Here is a 19,437-nt window from a genome sequence, read left to right on the forward strand (position 1 = left end):
CGTGGGTGCAGGACAGTCGGTGCAGCGCACTGTGCATGAGCCAAAGCAGGGCGAGGCATTGCCTCACTCGGGAAGCAGAAGGGGTCAGGGAGTCCCCTTTCCTAGTCAAAGAAAGGGGTAACAGACGGCACCTGGAAAATCGGGTCAGTCCCACCCTAATACTGCGCTTTTCCAGTGGGCTTAGAAAACGGCACACCAGGATATTGTGTCCCGCACCTGGCTCAGAGGGTCCTATGCCCACGGAGCCTTGCTGATTGCTAGGACAGCAGTCTGAGATCAAACTGCAAGGCAGCAGCGAGGCTGGGGGAGGGGCGCCCACCATTGCCCAGGCTTGCTTAGGTAAACAAAGCAGCCAGGAAGCTCGAACTGGGTGAAGCCCACCACAGCTCAAGGAGGCCTGCCTGTCTCTGTAGGCTCCACCTCTGGGGGCAGGGCACAGACAAACAAAAAGACAGCAGGAACCTCTGCAGTCTTAAATGTCCCTGTCTGACAGCTTTGAAGAGAGTAGTTGTTCTCCCAGCACACAGCTGGAGATCTGAGAACGGACAGACTGCCTCCTAAAGTGGGTCCCTCACCCCCGAGCAGCCTAACTGGGAGGCACCCCCCAGTAGGGACAGACTGACACCTCACTTGGCCGGGTACTCCTCTGAGACAAAACTTCCACAGGAACAATCAAACAGCTGAATTTGTGGTCTCACGAAAATCCACTGTTCTGCAGCCACCGCTGCTGACACCCAGCCAAACAGGGTGTGGAGTGGACCTCTAGCAAACTCCAACAGACCTGCAGCTGAGGGTCCTGTCTGTTAGAAGGAAAACTAACAAACAGAAAAGACACCCACACCAAAAACCCATCTGTACATCACCATCATCAAAGACCAAAAGTAGATAAAACCACAAAGATGGGGAAAAAACAGAGCAGAAAAACTGGAAACTCAAAAAAGCAGAGCACCTCTCCTCCTCCAAAGGAACGCAGTTCCTCACCAGCAATGGAACAAAGCTGGACGGAGAATGACTTTGACAAGTTCAGAGAAGAAGGCTTCAGACGATCAAACTACTCCGAGCTACAGGAGGAAATTCAAACCAATGGCAAAGAAGTTAAAAACTTTGAAAAAAAAATAGATGAATGTATAACTATGATAACCAATGCAGAGAAGGGCTTAAAGGAGCTGATGGAGCTGAAAGCCAAGTTTCGAGAACTACGCGAAGATTGCAGAAGCCTCAGTAGCAGATGAGATCAACTGGAAGAAAGGGTATCACCAATGGAAGATGAAATGAATGAAATGAAGCGAGAAGGGAAGTTTAGAGAAAAAAGAATAAAAAGAAACGAACAAAGCCTCCAAGAAACATGGGACTATGTGAAAAGACCAAACCTACGTCTGACTGGTGTACCTGAAAGTGACGGGGAGAATGGAACCAAGTTGGAAAACACTCTGCAAGATATTATCCAGGAGAACTTCCCCAATCTAGCAAGGCAGGCCAACATTCAGATTCAGGAAATACAGAGAACACCACAAAGATACTCCTCGAGAAGAGCAACTCCAAGACACAGAATTATCAGATTCACCAAAGTTGAAATGAAGGAAAAAATGTTAAGGGCAGCCAGAGAGAAAGGTTGGGTTACCCACAAAGGGAAGCCCATCAGACCAACAGCTGATCTCTCGGCAGAAACTCTACAAGCCAGAAGAGAGTGGGGGCCGATATTCAACATTCTTAAAGAAAAGAATTTTCAACCCAGAATCTCATATCTAGCCAAACTAAGCTTCATAAGTGAAGGAGAAATAAAATACTTTACAGACAAGCAAATGCTGAGTAATTTTGTCACCACCAGGCCTGCCCTAAAAGAGCTCCTGAAGGAAGCACTAAACCTGGAAAAGAACAACCCAACCGGTACCAGCCACTGCAAAAACATGCCAAATTGTAAAGTCCATCGAGGCTAGGAAGAAACTGCATCAACTAACGAGCAAAATAACCAACTAACATCATAATGACAGGATCAAATTCACACATAACAATATTAACTTTAAATATAAATGGGCTAAATGCTCCAATTAAAAGACACAGACTGGCAAATTGGTTAAGGAGTCAAGACCCATCAGTGTGCTGTATTCAGGAAACCCATCTCACGTGCAGAGACACACATAGGCTCAAAATAAAGGGATGGAGGAAGATGTACCAAGCAAATGGAAAACAAAAAAAGGCAGGGGTTGCAATCCTAGTCTCTGATAAAATAGACTTTAAACCAACAAAGATCAAAAGAGACAAAGAAGGATAACATAATGGTAAAGGGATTAATTCAACAAGAAGAGCTAACTATTCTAAATATATATGCACCCAACACAGGAGCACCCAGATTCATGAAGCAAGTCCTGAGTGACCTACAAAGAGACTTAAACTCCCACACAATAATAATGGGAGATTTTAACACCCCGCTGTCAACATCAGACAGATCAACAAGACAGAAAATTAACAAGGATACCCAGGAATTGAACTCAGCTCTGCACCAAGTGGACCTAATAGACATCTACAGAACTCTCCACCCCAAATCAACAGAATATACATTTTTTTCAGCAGCACACCACACCTATTCCAAAATTGACCACATAGTTGCAAGTAAAGCTCTCCTCAGCAAATGTAAAAGAACAGAAATTATAACAAACTGTCTCTCAGACCACAGTGCAATCAAACTAGAACTCAGGATTAAGAATCTCACTCAAAACCGCTCAACTACATGGAAACTGAACAACTTGCTCCTGAATGACTACTGGATACATAACAAAATGAAGGCAGAAATAAAGATGTTCTTTGAACCCAACAAGAACAAAGACACAACATACCAGAATCTCTGGGACACATTCAAAGCAGTGTGTAGAGGGAAATTTATAGCACTAAATGCCCACAAGAGAAAGCAGGAAAGATCCAAAATTGACCCCCTAAAATCACAATTAAAAGAACTAGAAAAGCAAGAGCAAACACATTCAAAAGCTAGCAGAAGGCAAGAAATAACTAAAATCAGAGCAGAACTGAAGGAAATAGAGACACAAAAAACCCTTCAAAAAGTGATGAATCCAGGAGCTGGTTTTTTGAAAAGATCAACAAAATTGATAGACTGCTAGCAAGACTGATAAAGAAGAAAAGAGAGAAGAATCCAATAGATGCAATAAAAAATGAAAAAGGGGATATCACCACCGATCCCACAGAAATACAGTCTACCATCAGAGAATACTACAAACACCTCTACGCAAATAAACTAGAAAATCTAGAAGAAATGGATAAATTCCTCGACAAATACACCCTCCCCAGACTAAACCAGGAAGAAGTTGAATCTCTGAATAGACCAATAACAGGCTCCGAAATTGTGGCAATAATCAATAGCTTACCAACCTAAAAGAGTCCAGGACCTGATGGATTCACAGCCAAATTCTACCAGAGGTACAAGGAGGAACTGGTACCATTCCTTCTGAAACTATTCCAATCGACAGAAAAAGAGAGAATCCTCCCTAACACATTTTATGAGGCTAGCATCATCCTGATACCAAAGCCCAGCAGAGACACAACCAAAAAGGAGAATTTCAGACCAATATCCTTGGTGAACATTGATGCAAAAATCCTCAATAAAATACTGGCAAACCGAATCCAGCAGCACATCAAAAAGCTTACCCACCATGATCAAGTGGGCTTCATCCCTGGGATGCAAGGCTGGTTCAACATATGCAAATCAATAAATGTAATCCAGCATATAAACAGAACCAAAGACAAAAACCACATGATTATCTCAATAGATGCAGAAAAGGCCTTTGACAAAATTTAGCAATCCTTCATGCTAAAAATTCTCAATAAATTAGGTATTGATGGGACATATCTCAAAATAATAAGAGCTATCTATGACAAACCCACAGCCAATATCATACTGAATGGGCAAAAACTGGAAGCATTCCCTTTGAAAACTGGCACAAGACAGGAATGCCCTCTCTCACCACTCCTATTCAACATAGTGCTAGAAGTTCTGGCTAGGGCAATCAGGCAGGAGAAGGAAATAAAGGGTGTTCAATTAGGAAAAGAGGAAATCAAATTGTCCCTGTTTGCAGATGATATGATTGTATATCTAGAAAACCCCATTGTCTCAGCCCAAAATCTCCTCAAGCTGATAAGCAACTTCAGCAAAGTCTCAGGATACAAAATCAATGTACAAAAATCACAAGCATTCTTGTACACCAATCACAGACAAACAGAGAGACAAATCATGAGTGAACTCCCATTCACAATTGCTTCAAAGAGAATAAACTACCTAGGAATCCAACTTACAAGGGATGTGAAGGACCTCTTCAAGGAGAACTACAAACCACTGCTCAATGAAATAAAAGAGGATACAAACAAATGAAAGAACATTCCATGCTCATGGGTTGGAAGAATCAATATCGTGAAAATGGCCACACTGCCCAAGGTAATTTATAGATTCAATGCCATCCCCATCAAGCTACCAATGACTTTCTTCACAGAATTGGAAAAAACTACTTTAAAGTTCATATGGAACCAAAAAAGAGCCCGCGTCGCCAAGTCAATCCTAAGCCAAAAGAACAAAGTTGGAGGCATCATGCTACCTGACTTCAAACTATACTACAAGGCTACAGTAACCAAAACAGCATGGTACTGGTACCACAACAGAGACATAGATCAATGGATCAGAACAGAGCCCTCAGAAATAATGCCGCATATCTACAACTATCTGATCTTTGACAAACCTGACAAAAACAAGCAATGGGAAAAGGATTCCCTATTTAATAAATGGTGCTGGGAAAACTGGCTAGCCATATGTAGAAAGCTGAAACTGGATCCCTTCCTTACACCTCATACGAAAATTAATTCAAGATGGACTAAAGACTTACATGTTAGACCTAAAACCATAAAAACCCTAGAAGAAAACCTAGGCAATACCATTCAGGACATAGGCATGGGCAAGGACTTCATGTCTAAAACCCCAAAAGCAATGGCAACCAAAGCCAAAATTGACAAATGGGATCTAATTAAACTAAAGAGCTTCTGCACAGCAAAAGAAACTACCATCAGAGTGAACAGGCAACCTACAGAATGGGAGAAAATTTTCGCAAACTACACATCTAACAAAGGGCTAATATCCAGAATCTACAATGAACTCCAACAAATTTACAAGAAAAAAACAATCAACCCCATCAAAAAGTGGGCCAAGGACATAAACAGACGCTTCTCAAAAGAAGACATTTATGCAGCCAAAAAACACATGAAAAAATGCTCATCATCACTGGCCATCAGATAAATGCAAATTAAAACCGCAATGAGATACCATCTCACATCAGTTAGAATGGCCATCATTAAAAAGTCAGGAAACAACAGGTGCTGGATAGGATGTGGAGAAATCGGAACACTTTTACACTGTTGGTAGGACTGTGAACTAGTTCAACCATTGTGGAAGTCAGTGTGGCGATTCCTCAGGGATCTAGAACTAGAAATACCATTTGACCCAGCCATCCCATTACTGGGTATATACCCAAAGGACTATAAATCATGCTGCTATAAAGACACATGCACACGTATGTTTATTGCGGCCCTATTCACAATAGCAAAGACTTGGAACCAACCCAAATGTCCAACAATGATAGACTGGATTAAGAAAAGGTGGCACATATACACCATGGAATACTATGCAGCCATAAAAAATGATGAGTTCATGTCTTTTGTAGGGACATGGATGAAACTGGAAACCATCATTCTCAGTAAACTAACGCAAGGACCAAAAACCAAACACCGCATGTTCTCACTCATAGGTGCAATTGAACAATGAGAACACATGGACACAGTAAGGGGAACATCACACTCCGGGGACTGTTGTGGGGTGGGGGGAGGGGGGAGGGACAGCATTAGGAGATATACCTAATGCTAAATGACGAGCTAATGGGTGCAGCACACCAACATGGCACATGGATACATATGTAACAAACCTGCACATTGTGCACATGTACCCTAAAACTTAAAGTATAATAATAATAATAATAATAATAAAAGAATAAAAATAAAAAAAAGTAAAGTAGGAAGGATGTTTTTGTAAGAGACTATTCTGTAAGATGTAACTCTAGGCAAAATGCAATTGCTTTTAATAATTTATGATAGGAGATTTAAATGTTCCAGTTAATATATCTCTTTAGATAGTCACCTGGAAAGTAGCATTTTTATTCTAGAGATGCCTCCATTGACCAAAATGTTTTTATGTCATCAATTTTTCTGTTTGTACTGTTTCATTAGATTATGTCTTTTCTGTTTCTTTGGTGTTAGGAAATTGTTTACTTTTAAATGTAATTCTGAATTTTGGAAGCTGAAAAACCAGCTGGAAACAAATGGAGTGAACAATATGGATTATGTATTTTTTTAGTTTTTAATTTTTGATCACGTGGCTTGGTTCTGATTTCAAGGAGTGGCTGAAAAATTAACCAGGAAAGCAATTTTCAAGGAAGTTTAAAAAAACATTTTATGATAGAATAGTTGGAATATGTCTTTAATATCAAAATGTAAGAAACTGGAAGATACATAATAAATACTCCTTGTTTTGTTTTTAAAATAATAATTTCATCAATTTATATAGAAGCAAACATCCTTTTGTTCCTTTTTATTGAATATATACAATTTAAGTAACATTACTGAAGGCAAAACACTAATGGCCAAACCAGAACCCTAAATCCAGCAGGAAAAAAAATTCCACCTATGCATGTGCTTTTTCCTTTCTCACACAAACTTATACTTTATTGACATTGAAAAGATATAATATTAAATTAGGATGGACTTCTTATTATTTTTATATGCACAAAGTGTGGCAGCCTTTGCCTATGTCTAACGTATTGGAAACATAGTTAATAGGAGAAAGAGGCCTGGACCAGAAGCCAGAACACCAAGTTCCGGCCCTTGCTCTACGCATCTCAGAGTTATCAAGAGCAAGATGCTTAACCTCTTGATGCCTCAGTTTACTCATCTATAAAACCTGGCTAACAATATATGTCCTCATTCCCTCCAAAAGTTGTCATAAAAATTAAATGTAGTTGTACATTTTGAAAGTCTGAAAAATGTAAAATGCCAACCAAATGCTAGGTACTGCAATATATGTTCTTCATACAATTTCCCGGGGAAAAAGAGTCCCAACTAACAAATGCATTTTATAAGTCCCTTTATTTCTAAAATTAAGTAGATAAATTATATCCCAGTTATTTTAGTTTGTTTTCTCTTTGTCATCACATGTGTAAAAAGTTGACCTGTTTTAACTGTAATTAAAGATATAAAAAGCTCAGGTTTTTGGCCACACCCTTTTTGAATGTAGTAAAATGCAGAGGCTACTCACACTATCAAACCAATTCTGTAGGTTGAAATAGTGGTCTACACTAATTAGGTGTGTCAATGTAGAGAAAGTCTGTATGCTCAGAAGCCTATCTATTCATGGAGTATTATCTATGTTACCTACAAACAGGAATTTCCCCACAATGTACTGTCATCACAGAGCAATTAAGTATATGGTTTGCATACCTCTCAATGGTAAATATTTTGCCCGGCTCATAAGGTCATATATCATGCATTTGTTTCTATTTCTGGCTAGAAGACATGAATATAATAATTATATTCAATAAGACTGGAATGTAATCCCACCTATGGTAATTTTTTTTTCAAAACACATACATATATATGTATTTTCAGGAGAGTTATTTTATTAAAATAACAAAATTTAGAAATCAGTAATTTTTTTTTTTTTGAGACAGAGTCTCGCTCTATCGCCCAGACTGGAGTGCAGTGGCGCAATCTCAGCTCACTGCAACCTTCACCTCCAGTTCAAGCAATTCTCCTGCCTCAGCCTCCTGAGTAGCTGGGATTACAGGTGCACACCACCATGCCCAGCTGATTTTTTTGTATTTTTAGTAAAGACGGGGTTTCACCATGCTAGTCAGGCTGGTCTCGAACTCCTGACCTCGTGATCTGCCCACCTTGACCTCCCAAAGTGCTGGGATTACAAGCATGAGCCAGATAATTTATTTTTAAATATCAAATTTATAGACAGAAATTTGGGTTTTGGTTTGCTGTGCTTACCTGTCCTGAATTATAGTAGAAGCGAAATAAAATATTAGCATGTTTTAACCTATTTATTTGTTCTCTCAAAATAACATATTTTGAAGAACATCTATCACCCTGCTAACGAATGCTTAATTATTCATTAATAAAAATTCCTTATAACTTGAACTATGTTGAATAATTATTCAGACTATGAAACTCCAGCAAATATTCTCATTAATGTAACTCATGTTTTGGATGTAATAAAAATAGTGAATTCTATAATTATCCCAGGTGCTTTTAACATTTGCTGAACATGCAGAGCAAGGGGACTACAGACTTCTGCCAACACAAAGATAAGAGAAATTTGCTTTAGCAAATTTGCCTTCTATTTCTTTATTCAACCTGATTGAGTATGGTAGCAAGACAAAGACTTTTTACCTGTTTCTGGTGATTTAATTGCACTGTTAATGTTTCAGAACCATATGGAACAATTTCCCTTTAAATTAATATAAATGAGAAAATGCCCTACGGTCTCTTTGTATCTTTTGTTGTTTCTCCTTTAGAGCCCAATGTTTCATGGCAGTCGAGTTTCTGGAATTATAAAAAGTATAAAATTATTTTAAAAACAGTAAAAAAGATTGTGTATACAAAAATAATTCTTCTAAACCCATTAAAAATAGAATTACCTTTTTCTCAGAACTAATAAGCAAATAAAACTAGCTGAGATTACAATCACTTGATGTAAAAATTCTAATCTTACACGATTCGAAGACAAATATTTTTCCCTAAGTCATAACAATAAGCATATCCAAATGTTCTTTCCAGCAGAGAAGAATGAAATAAAGCTATACTCTATAAGCTTCAGTGCACGATGTGTCAACTCAAGGATTAGTGTGTATTTCAGAAAATAATATTGAAATTCTTGTTTTTATTACTTAGAAAAATTCACTTCTGTAAGTCAAATTTATGCATATCTTTTTGTTTATTAAACGCTAAAAGACTTCACATTAACATCATCACAAATATTTAGCCAAGAATGCCAGCTGTTGATTATGGGCCTATGACAGAGGACTTGGCATATTTCCAATCAGATGCTTCTACTGTATCCCAAACAGAGCATTTTAAAATACAGTGCTTCTCTGTTAACGGATGTTAAATTTTCAAATGAGCATTTTTGGGAGAATGCATCTAGGTATTGACACAAAACCACCAGACATGGGCATTGACATACGGCTGAAAGGCAAGGACATCTCCTGATGATACGGCACTGCCAAAAGCCAGAGAAGACTGGAGTCGCACACATACAAAGTCCCATGTGTTCATGTCCAGAACAGTGATAGCTCATATTTCTGAGTATTTGCCCTGTCTAGCTAAGTAATTTATATTGACTAGCTCATTTAATCCTTTGAAGCAGGAACTATTCTTCTCACCAGTTTAGAGATGAAAAAACTGATGGCACAGAGATGTCACATTGTTTGTCCAAGTTCCCAAAGCCATTTTAACTTCTAAGCCCACACTTGAAATCACTATGCGATGCAGTGCTATCTCACACACACTGGAATTCAGACACAGGGAAAAAAAAGAGTCCAATGAGACAATTGCAGCATCAGATTAGGCCTATGGTACTTCGGGAGTGCCTTGTCTAGCATGAAGTCAGAAAACAAATTGAGTGGCCTTTATCGCTCCGAGGCTTCTGTCTTTTGTTTAAGCATCACTGTGCCCAGAGTTGGCATTTATCATATGGCTACATTTAACTAAATAAAAATATCATCCTTTTTCAACATACGAAAATCTCCAAACGTCAAAGTTGACACCAAGATGTGCTTGTTTTTAAAAATTGGCCCTCAAGTATTTAGGGATAAAGGCTCTTTATGTTGGCAACTTATTCTCAAACAAGTTAGAAAAATCACTCATACACACATACACACACACATACACAGACAAAGAAAATCTGATAAAATATTAATTTGGGAATCTAAATGAAAGTATAGGAGAATCCTTTGTGTTGTATTTGTACTTTTTCTGTAAGTCTAAAATTAAAAGCTGCCTGGAGATTCAAATAGTCAAAAAAAATTTATTGAGGAACAGCAATAGGAAAATTAAGGATACAAATATATCCAGATTGACATGTCCAAAATAAAACATTATTCATTTTTTCCTGCATATGTAGAAGACTGCTTAACATCCCCTATCTTTTTTGCAATATAGACTAGAGGAGAAATTAGGGCCTAGATTATATTTTCCTTTCTAAGGCCTCTATTTCAGTTCTAGCTTTCTATTTGTGAGTTTTTTTCCCCTTCTAGGTCACCCAATCACCTTTCTACAAGACTGAGTTGCATTTGAAAGTTTTAACAGGTAAACAAATTAGAATGCAATAAAATAGCCCTAATATCCACAAAAGAAATATAATACATTCACCTTCCTACATTGAGGCTAAAATTGAATTTCAAGGCATTAGGTGAATTAGTGTACAGCCAAAACTATCCTAGAATAACCTTTACATAGCCCATCAAGTAGGGGATCATTGTTTTGTATAGTAATGATTATGCACAGTAAATTTTGACAACCGCTGACCTGAACAAAAGGAACAAAATAAAAACTTACATGCAAATGTCTAAGCATTCAAATAATTTTGCTTTTAAGATAATTATCAAATCCTGAGCAGTATAAGGTGAGGAATAGGGGGGCAGTGAGAAGAAAATGTTAAGTAATTTTGCTTGATGTAAAGTTTATTCCATTTGGCTTAATGTTAAGTCTCTACAAACATAATATATGTAAGTAGATTTGTTTGTCAGGGTTAAATAAGAGTACAGAGATAAATTCTGCTTCCAGCCATGAGGAAGGAACTCATATCACAGTAGGCCTCTGTCACAAGCAATTGTAAAAGTGGACAAAATGTGTGAGATCACTACTTTTAGACATTGAACAAAAGGCACCATGTGACTATGATCCCTGAAAGAAGGGCAAAAACATGAGATAAGTCCTGTAATTGTACCAACTTTCTGCCTGTTGTCACTTCCTAGGCTGTGGTTCAAAGATGGTGCCCAAACCAACACAGCCGTGCCCCAGAACAGAGGAGACAGAGATTAGAATTCAGGGCCAGCGAGGTGACTGGAATATGTATGGCAGGATCAAGAGGGAAGTGAGCTGAGCAGAGGAGGAGTTCCCAAAATCTGCACAGAGGTCCCCTTGAGTCTTTGAATAGCAAGCTGTTTATATTCGGATTGAAACTCTCTAAGGCAGGATAAAGTATAACTATCAGGAAGAGAACAAACACAGAAGAACTCTGTAGCTCTCAGAGCTAGACAGAGTGTGGAGATATTTGCATTCTGACTTGCCAGAGTGAAAGCACCTTACTAAACACTGTGGGTACAATATTGCTATAGTTTGGAGCTTTGTCCCCTCCAAACCTCATGTTAAAATTTGATACTCAATGTTGGAGGTGGGGCCTAATGGGAAGTGTTTGGGTCATGGGGGCTGATCTCCACTAAATAGATGAATGCCTTCCCTGGGGGCAAGGTGAGTGAGTTCTCATTCTATTAGTTCCCGTGAGAGCTACTTATTAAAAAGAGCCGGGCACCTCCCTCCTGTCTCTCTGTCTCTCTCTCTTGCTTCCTCTCTCCCCATGTGATCTCTGCACATGCCAGCTCCCCTTCACCTTCTGCCATTAATGGAAGCAGCCTGAGACTTTCATCAGATACTAAATCTTCCAGTCAGAAGAATTATGATCCAAATAAACCTTTTTTCTTTACAAATTACCTAGTCCCTAGTATTCCTTTATGACAACACAAATGGACTAAGACAAGTAGAAACTCCACACAGGCCATACCTTAGAAGTAGGGCTAATCTAGTCCTACAAGAAAGGTTATTCTTGACCTACCTTAACAACAAGACTTGAAAGTATCGAGCTCATCTACAAGTAAATTAACTGCCTATGGGAAAAAAACTTAACACTCTTATTAAGGAAGATGATAAAAATCCAGTCAACAATGAAGTATCTATAATGTTCAATGTATAATTTTAAAAAATGACTAGTCATGCAAAGAAGCAGGAAAACATGATCCATTGCCAGAATAATAGTCACTCAATAAGAACAGACCCAGAAATGACACAGATAATGAAATTAATAGACTTGTCTTTAAAATAACTACTATAAAAATATTCAGGAATTTAAAGAGAGAAGACAAAGAACGAAAAATAGAAAATCTCAAGTGGGAAACAAACTATAATTAGAAATACTAGAGATAACAAAAAATTTAAAATTCACCAAATAAGCTTATCAGCAGATTAAATACTGCAGAAAAAACTATCAGCAAACTTGAAAATAGAGCAATTTGGAAATTACTCAAACTGAAGCACCGAAAGAAAAAAATAGCTGAAAAATAGTAATGGATTCTCAGTAACTTATGGTAGAATTCCAAGCAGATTTAAGAAGTTAAACAATGCCTAAGCAGGAATAACACAAAGAAGACCATACCAGGGCCTATTAATTAGGGTTCCATCAGGTAAGTGGAACGACTATAAGTGATGTACAGTCAGGGATTTATTTTGAGGATTAGACCTTAGGCAATTGTAGAAGCTTCTTCAGTGGTCTATACAAGGCTATCAACTCTGTGCTAACATTAGGCTTGAAGTCAGCAAGGAAATATAGATATTAATTAAAGGGGATCCAAGAGTGAACCCTGAGGGAACTTGTGGGGGAAAAATGAAATCTATAAGGCAAAAACTAGAACCCACAAGAACAAATAGGAACATGTGTTTGTCCCACTCCCTCCAATCTTGATAATGTAAGGGAACTGAAAACAAAGCTGGCACTCTTCCCTGTGAAGCTATATATGACTTGGCCTGGGATTCAAAGATCTAACAAAGTATTTCTGGTAAGAAAAACTGTAAGCCCAGGTTTTGCTCCCCATTACCAGGGAGGTAAACCAGTAGATCAGTAACAGTATGCATGAGGTGCAACAGTACCTGGCTCTGTGCCAACCTCCGCAGTGTTAAAGACCAGGTGTTACTTCACTTCTACCTTCCCAATCTCACACAAGTTTCTGTTGTGACCCATCATAAACTAGAATGATACAGTGAAAGGATTCTTGAGAAACATTCCAGTTTAGCTAAACTGAACAGTTGCCACAGTCCACCCCCTTACAACTTGGCACTCCCATATACACCTTTCAACAATACTTAACTTCTAAATGAAGACAATAGTAAAATTATCTTTTTGCATAGCACAATACTGATATATACTAAAATACTGATATATAACTAAAAACATGCTAAAACTCTCTGAAAAGATGATACAAAATCCCTTTATTCAATTTTGGTTAATGTTTATTTTTCTTCTAATTGAATCACACTCCCCCTAAGATATACTATAACTTAAATACTGAAATATAAGCTCAGTTGCTGTTAATACTTCCTATGTTGTATGTCAGGGAGATGGAGAGAGGGAAAAGATAGTTGGATGGAGAAAAAATGTATAAATATCTTCATATAAAAATAAGAAAGAAATTCTCAAATATTATGGTGTTCATTTCTGCAGCTGGTGAAATGATTTCAGTTAATATTTGTTACTTCAGTCTTCTGCTACCCACTCCAATTCCTTTTGTCTTCAGTAAGCACTTTGCCTGGTCATAATTCTTTACCTAATGGGGTAAAACAAACCTTCATCCCTGAAGTGAGATAAACTGCTAATGGCCCAGCCATTTGCAGTTTTGCTGTAGTTTTTCTTTGACTCTTATCACAGAGCATGGAAGTATTAAGATGTGTCCCAAGATATTTTGTGAATTACAAACACATTCCTCCATACCACAATAGTGCGGTCAAAACTTAATTTCCTCTTGATGGTCAAAATCAGTCATTGCAGTCAGTATAACCACCACCCCCCCTTCTCTGCCCATTGATTTACCACCATGAGAATCCCTAAGTGGTCAGATGACTGCGTCAAATTTTCATGTAATAGATCCATTGCTATGTCCCCTGGTGGAAGCATTCCTCTCTTGAGAACTAAGACCTCTAGATAAGATGAGCCAAGGTTGCATAGATGAGAAGCAATAATTTTGTTAGTGATGGATTAGGGGTAAGCAAGGAGATAAGCCATTCACTTTCATTTCCACTTCTTGATTCCCAGATCTGTGTAATGAGAAAAACACCACAAATTGGACACAGATTCAGAGCATATGCTCTATTTTGGATGACATTACTCAAGCCCTACAAAGTGTTGCCATGCATCTGGCACCATAATTTAGTCTTCAAAAGGCCATTCTATCAGGCCAGCTGCTTCAGAGTGATGGAGAACATAATAATACAAGTGAAGTCCATGTTCACAGGGCCATTGCTGCATTTTGTTAGCTGTAGAATGAGTTTCTTGGTTAGAAACAATGCTGTGTGGAATACCATGTTGGTGAATAGGGCATTTTGTAAATCCACAGAGGGTGATTTTGGCAGAAGCATTGTAGGCAGAAAAGGCAAATGTATATCTAGAATGAGTTTCTATTGCAATGAGAACAAAGCATTCCCTCTTTTATGTTAGAAATAATTAACCTACTTGCTACCAAGTCACAAGCTGATCCTCCTGGGGGCTCAGTATCCATCTCAGGCAGCAGGTTGGGCACTCAGCAGTGGCAGTTGTCAGATCAGCCTTGATGAGTGGAAGTGAACATTGCTTAGCCCATGCATAGCTTCCTTCCCTGCTGCCCATGACCACTTTGTTTATGAGCCAATCAGACAAAGATAGATGTAGCTGCAGAAACAAGTTCATTTATGTCCCTAGAATGGACCACTGTGCCCACTTATTCATCTGAAGTGGCTCTTTGGTGAGCCTTGATATGGGACACAAATATCTTCATGATCTATGCCCAATGTGATCTGTGCCAAGATTCACATACATCTTTCCAGACCTCATTATCACCAAGTTACCAGTCATGTTCCTTTTAATTGAGAATCATTCAGCCAAACTCTTAGCCACACCGTTTAAATTAGTGGATATCTGACCATTCTCTTCCTCCAGATAAAACTTTACCCAAGGATTACAACAGGCAAAAATATCTTTTTTGTGTTTTAATCAGTGCTGTAAAACCAGGAAATAAAATAAATTAAAAGCATAAATGTTGGAAAGAAAAAAGTATACTGTCTTTATTCAAATATAACATGGTTGTGTATGGTAAAAACTATAAATATCTAAAAAATGTACTACTAGAGCTCATACATGATTTTAACAATGCCACAGATATAGGTTAAGATTAAAATAATTATTGTATTTCTATACACCAGCAAAGAATGGGAAAACTAAATAAAAAATCCAATACAATTTAAAATAGTATCAATGGACACAAAATACTTGGAAAACTTAAATAAAATATGTCTAAGATCTGTATGCTGAGAATAAAAAACATTGCTGGAAGAAATTAAAGAATATTTAAATAAATAGAAATATATACCATTTTCATGGATTTGAAGACCCAATATTTTTAAGATGCATTTTTTTTTCTAAACTGATCTGTAGAGTCAAAGCATTCCCAAACAAAATCTTAGGTGTTTTTTTATTTTGGTAGAAATTGACAAGATGATTCTAACATATATATGAAAAGACCAAGGCTGGGCACAGTGGCTCATGCCAGTATTTCCAGCACTTTGGGAGGCTGAGGCAGGTGGATCACCTGAGGTCAGGAGTTCAAGACTAGCCTGGCCAACATGGCAAAACCCCAACTCTACTAAAAATCCAAAAAAAATTAGCCGGGTGTGGTAGCACGTGCCTGTAATCCCAGCTACTCAGGAGGCTGAGGTAAGAGAATCACTTGAACCTTGGAGGCGGAGGTTGCCGCGAGCCAAGATCGTGCCACTGCGCTCCAGCCTGGGTAACAGAGTGAGACTCTGTCTCAAAAAGAGAAAGAAAAGAAAAGACCAACTACTCAGAATGGCCAAAATTATCCTGAAATAGAAAAATACTTTGTAGTACTTATATCACTTGATTTCAAAACTTATTATAACCAAGATGGCATGATATGATGTAAAGATAGATTAATAGTTTAACAAAAGCAAATAGTGAGTCCAGAAACCGAACCATATTTACCCAGTCACTTGATCATTTTTTAAATGAGTCATCAACATAAGTTAATAGGGGGAAGAAAAGTCTTTTTGACAAAAGGTTCTGTAAAAAATGACTACTTATAAGAAAAAAGTTGCGCCTCAAACTCTTCACCATTCATAAAAATTAATTCAAGAAAGATCATAGTCCTAAATGTAAAAGATAAAATTCTAAAACTTCTTGAAGAAAACATAGAGGATTATTTTTGCAATCCTGTGAGAGACAATCCAATGAGGCCCTGAACTGTGGGTTTCCATGTCTCTTTTTGCATTGCCCAATTTTAGCAAAAATTCTGTCAAATTTGTTTAACCAGAATCTCTCACCCTCCATAGCTGATCATTGTCAATATTTGACCAAACTCCTTAGCTCCCACCACCTCCCAGGTGATATCTGATTACTCTGGCCTGACTTCAGCAAGAATCTTGTTAAGCTGATTTAACCAGAATCCCTTCTTACTCCTCATGTTTCCTCTTAGTAGTTTTCCATCCACTGCCCCCACCTTGCTTCTTGTCTATAAATGCTCACTTGTCTTTCCTGGACTTTCAGAGGCTGGAAGTCCAAGATCAAGTTGTGAACGGGGTTGGTTTGGGGGCTGGACATGGAGAATGTGCAAGTACAAGTGGTCTCTGATGTCCCTTTTTATAAGGACACTAATCCTGTTTGATGAGAGCCTCTCACCATTATGACCTCACTTAACCTTAATTTCTTCCTTAGAGGTCTCATCTCCAAACAACCACACAGGGGATTAGGGCTTCAACATATGAATTTTGGGGAAATACAAACATTTTGTCCATAGCAGTCAGAAAAATGTCAGTTTGGATTAATTCTAAAATAAATAATGCATTGCTTTACTTAATGAGAATGAACCAATCTCTGATTCTCAAAGCTTGGGTTCTCATCAGCAAGCTAGGCCATTGAGTCAAATAGAAATAATTACACGTTCAAGATGTTATCTAAATATGATACAAATTGAATATTAGCATAACCTACTGACAGAAGCTTGCCTTGTTAACAGTACTTACTTACAAAAAAAATTTGAGTGTCTTTTGTGCAATACCCAATATATTAGGAACTGTTATTAAATGAGGTATAATGACGTGATAAAAACAAGCCATATGGTTATAGACATACTTCACTAGCTGTTCTGCAGGATGAACATGAACAGTAGCATTGTATAAACAATTCAGCATTGCCAAAATGAAGTAGCGATTTGAAGTGATTGTATGGATATATCAAAATAAAACTTGCTAAATGGAGTAAGACAGGTTTTAGCATGAATTAATGACATAATTATTTCAGCTTATAATTTAGCTACCAAGTCCTGGCATAGGTGTAATAGGATAGGGTACTGAGGAAGCACAAGCCTCTAAAAGTGAGAACTCAGATGTTCAAACACAGAAACCCAACAAGCCTGAAAAATATTGCCCTATGAGAAATTAGAACTCCAAAGAGTTGCTTTCCAAAGTTAAAATTTCTGTGGTGCATTTTGATTCTCATGAAAATGATAACTTCTTAGAATGGATACCAAAAAATAGCAACTCGGCACAGCTGGATGGCTGCCTGGTCTTTAGTGCAAGAGTCCTGATGTTTTTCAAACAAGTGGCCAGTTGTCAGAGAGAAGGAATTATTTAGTGCAGGTATACTCCTTACCCATTTGTGTATATACACATTTTATATATAGCTCTGTTCTATAACTGAGAGCTTATGACATAGAGTCATAAGTCTCCAGAAGAAGGAGGAAGAAGAAATGATAAAAGGGAAGCCAAGGAAAGCCCTGCCTGACAAATAGAACACCTGTAAGGGCAGCATTCCATGGGATCTAACAGTACACACTGGCACAGGCCCAATTAGCTAGGCAAATGATTTAGGTATTAAAGGGACATAAGTCATGAGAACAGAGTGTTGGTCAAAGTCAAGTTTAAAAAGTGAGACTTTCCTTCACTAATGAAATATTTCCTAATAAATTTCCTAATAAAATATGTCCTAATAAAAAAGGTAAAGGGTATTAAGAATCTTTGTATTTATTTATTTATGTATTAGAGACAGGGTCTCACTCTGTCACCTAGGCTGCAGTGTAGTGGTGCAATCACAGCTCACTGCAGCCTCAAACTTCTGGGCTCAAGCAATCTTCCTGCCTCAGTCTCCCAAGTAGCTAGGATTACAGGTGCACATTAGCACTCCTAGTTAATTTATTATTATTATTATTATTTTTGCAAATACAGGGTCTGCTTATGTTGCCCAGGCTGGTCTTAAACTCCTGGCTTCAAGCGAGCCTCCTGCCTTGGCCTTCCAAAGCACTGGAATTACAGCGATAAGTCACTACACCCAGTCAAGAATCTTTTCAAACTGATACCCGTTACAAGGAATTTTAACCTCTGGACTGCCAGTCTGATAAAACTTCTGTAACAGCGCTAGCATGTGATTTTTTGTTTGTTTTTTAAACAGAGCTTTAGTTAGGTAGATCCGAAGGAATGAGATCTGTAGAAAAGCCATTTGATCCAGCACTCAAATAACAGTTCTTGAAGGAAAGAATGAAGTTCTAACCTATAATTATTAGCCAAAATGTCATTATATATTTAAAAAATCCCATCTTTCCAGACAAAATAGTTGGAAAAAAAGAAATGAATCCAATAAAGGATTGTCTCTAAAAAATTCATTGGTACTGCTAGAATGATTTTTAACATAATTCATTTAAGATTTTATAATAGGTAACCTGGACATAGGAATGCTGCCATGTTTATAGGCCGCTCAATAGGAAAGATGAAACTCATCAACCAAGGCAGACATATTGCAGCCACCTAACCTTGTCTGCCACATAATAGTTTCCCTATAAAGATTTGTTGATGCATTGACTGCTTGGTTTAAAGGCCCTAATAGTACAGCATTAATTTCTTATGAGGTGCTTTCTAATAACTTGCATTTAACTTCTAAATGTAACCTTTGCTATATTATGGGACTGACTCTTTTATCACATTAAAACTAACAGATGCATATTGAGTAATTAGCTTTGCCTTTCTTTCTATACTTTCTCTTAAATCTTTATAAGGGATAGCATGGGAACTATATTTTTATCTCCAAGTTTGCCTCCAAGTGCAACTGTGTAGTGAAAGGGCAGCAGGAAACTTCATGAAGTATGCCTTCAGCTCAGAGTCAAAACCCGCATTCAGAACTTTGCTGGGGATGAGAGAAAGGTCAAACCTGTGGGTTAAAAGAGAAAGAGAGAGAGATAAGAAATTTACAGATTTTTATGAAGAAAGCTACAATAATTTGTGCTCTGGACACAGACAGACTTGGGT

General features: G+C 37.9%; 1 long non-coding RNA gene across 1 annotated transcript in view; it reads left to right on the top strand.

The window, feature by feature from the left end:
* The window catches only part of LOC134735611 (uncharacterized), a 149,216-nt gene extending 140,633 nt beyond the window's left edge, over nt 1-8,583 (top strand). The window contains exon 6 of the long non-coding RNA XR_010118879.1: nt 8,350-8,583. This is a non-coding gene — a long non-coding RNA (uncharacterized lncRNA). The remainder of the gene's footprint in view (nt 1-8,349) is intronic.
* Nucleotides 8,584-19,437: the final 10,854 nt, after the last annotated feature.

The sequence above is a fragment of the Symphalangus syndactylus genome, chromosome 2 (genome assembly GCF_028878055.3).
Source record: "Symphalangus syndactylus isolate Jambi chromosome 2, NHGRI_mSymSyn1-v2.1_pri, whole genome shotgun sequence".
NCBI lineage: Eukaryota > Metazoa > Chordata > Mammalia > Primates > Hylobatidae > Symphalangus > Symphalangus syndactylus.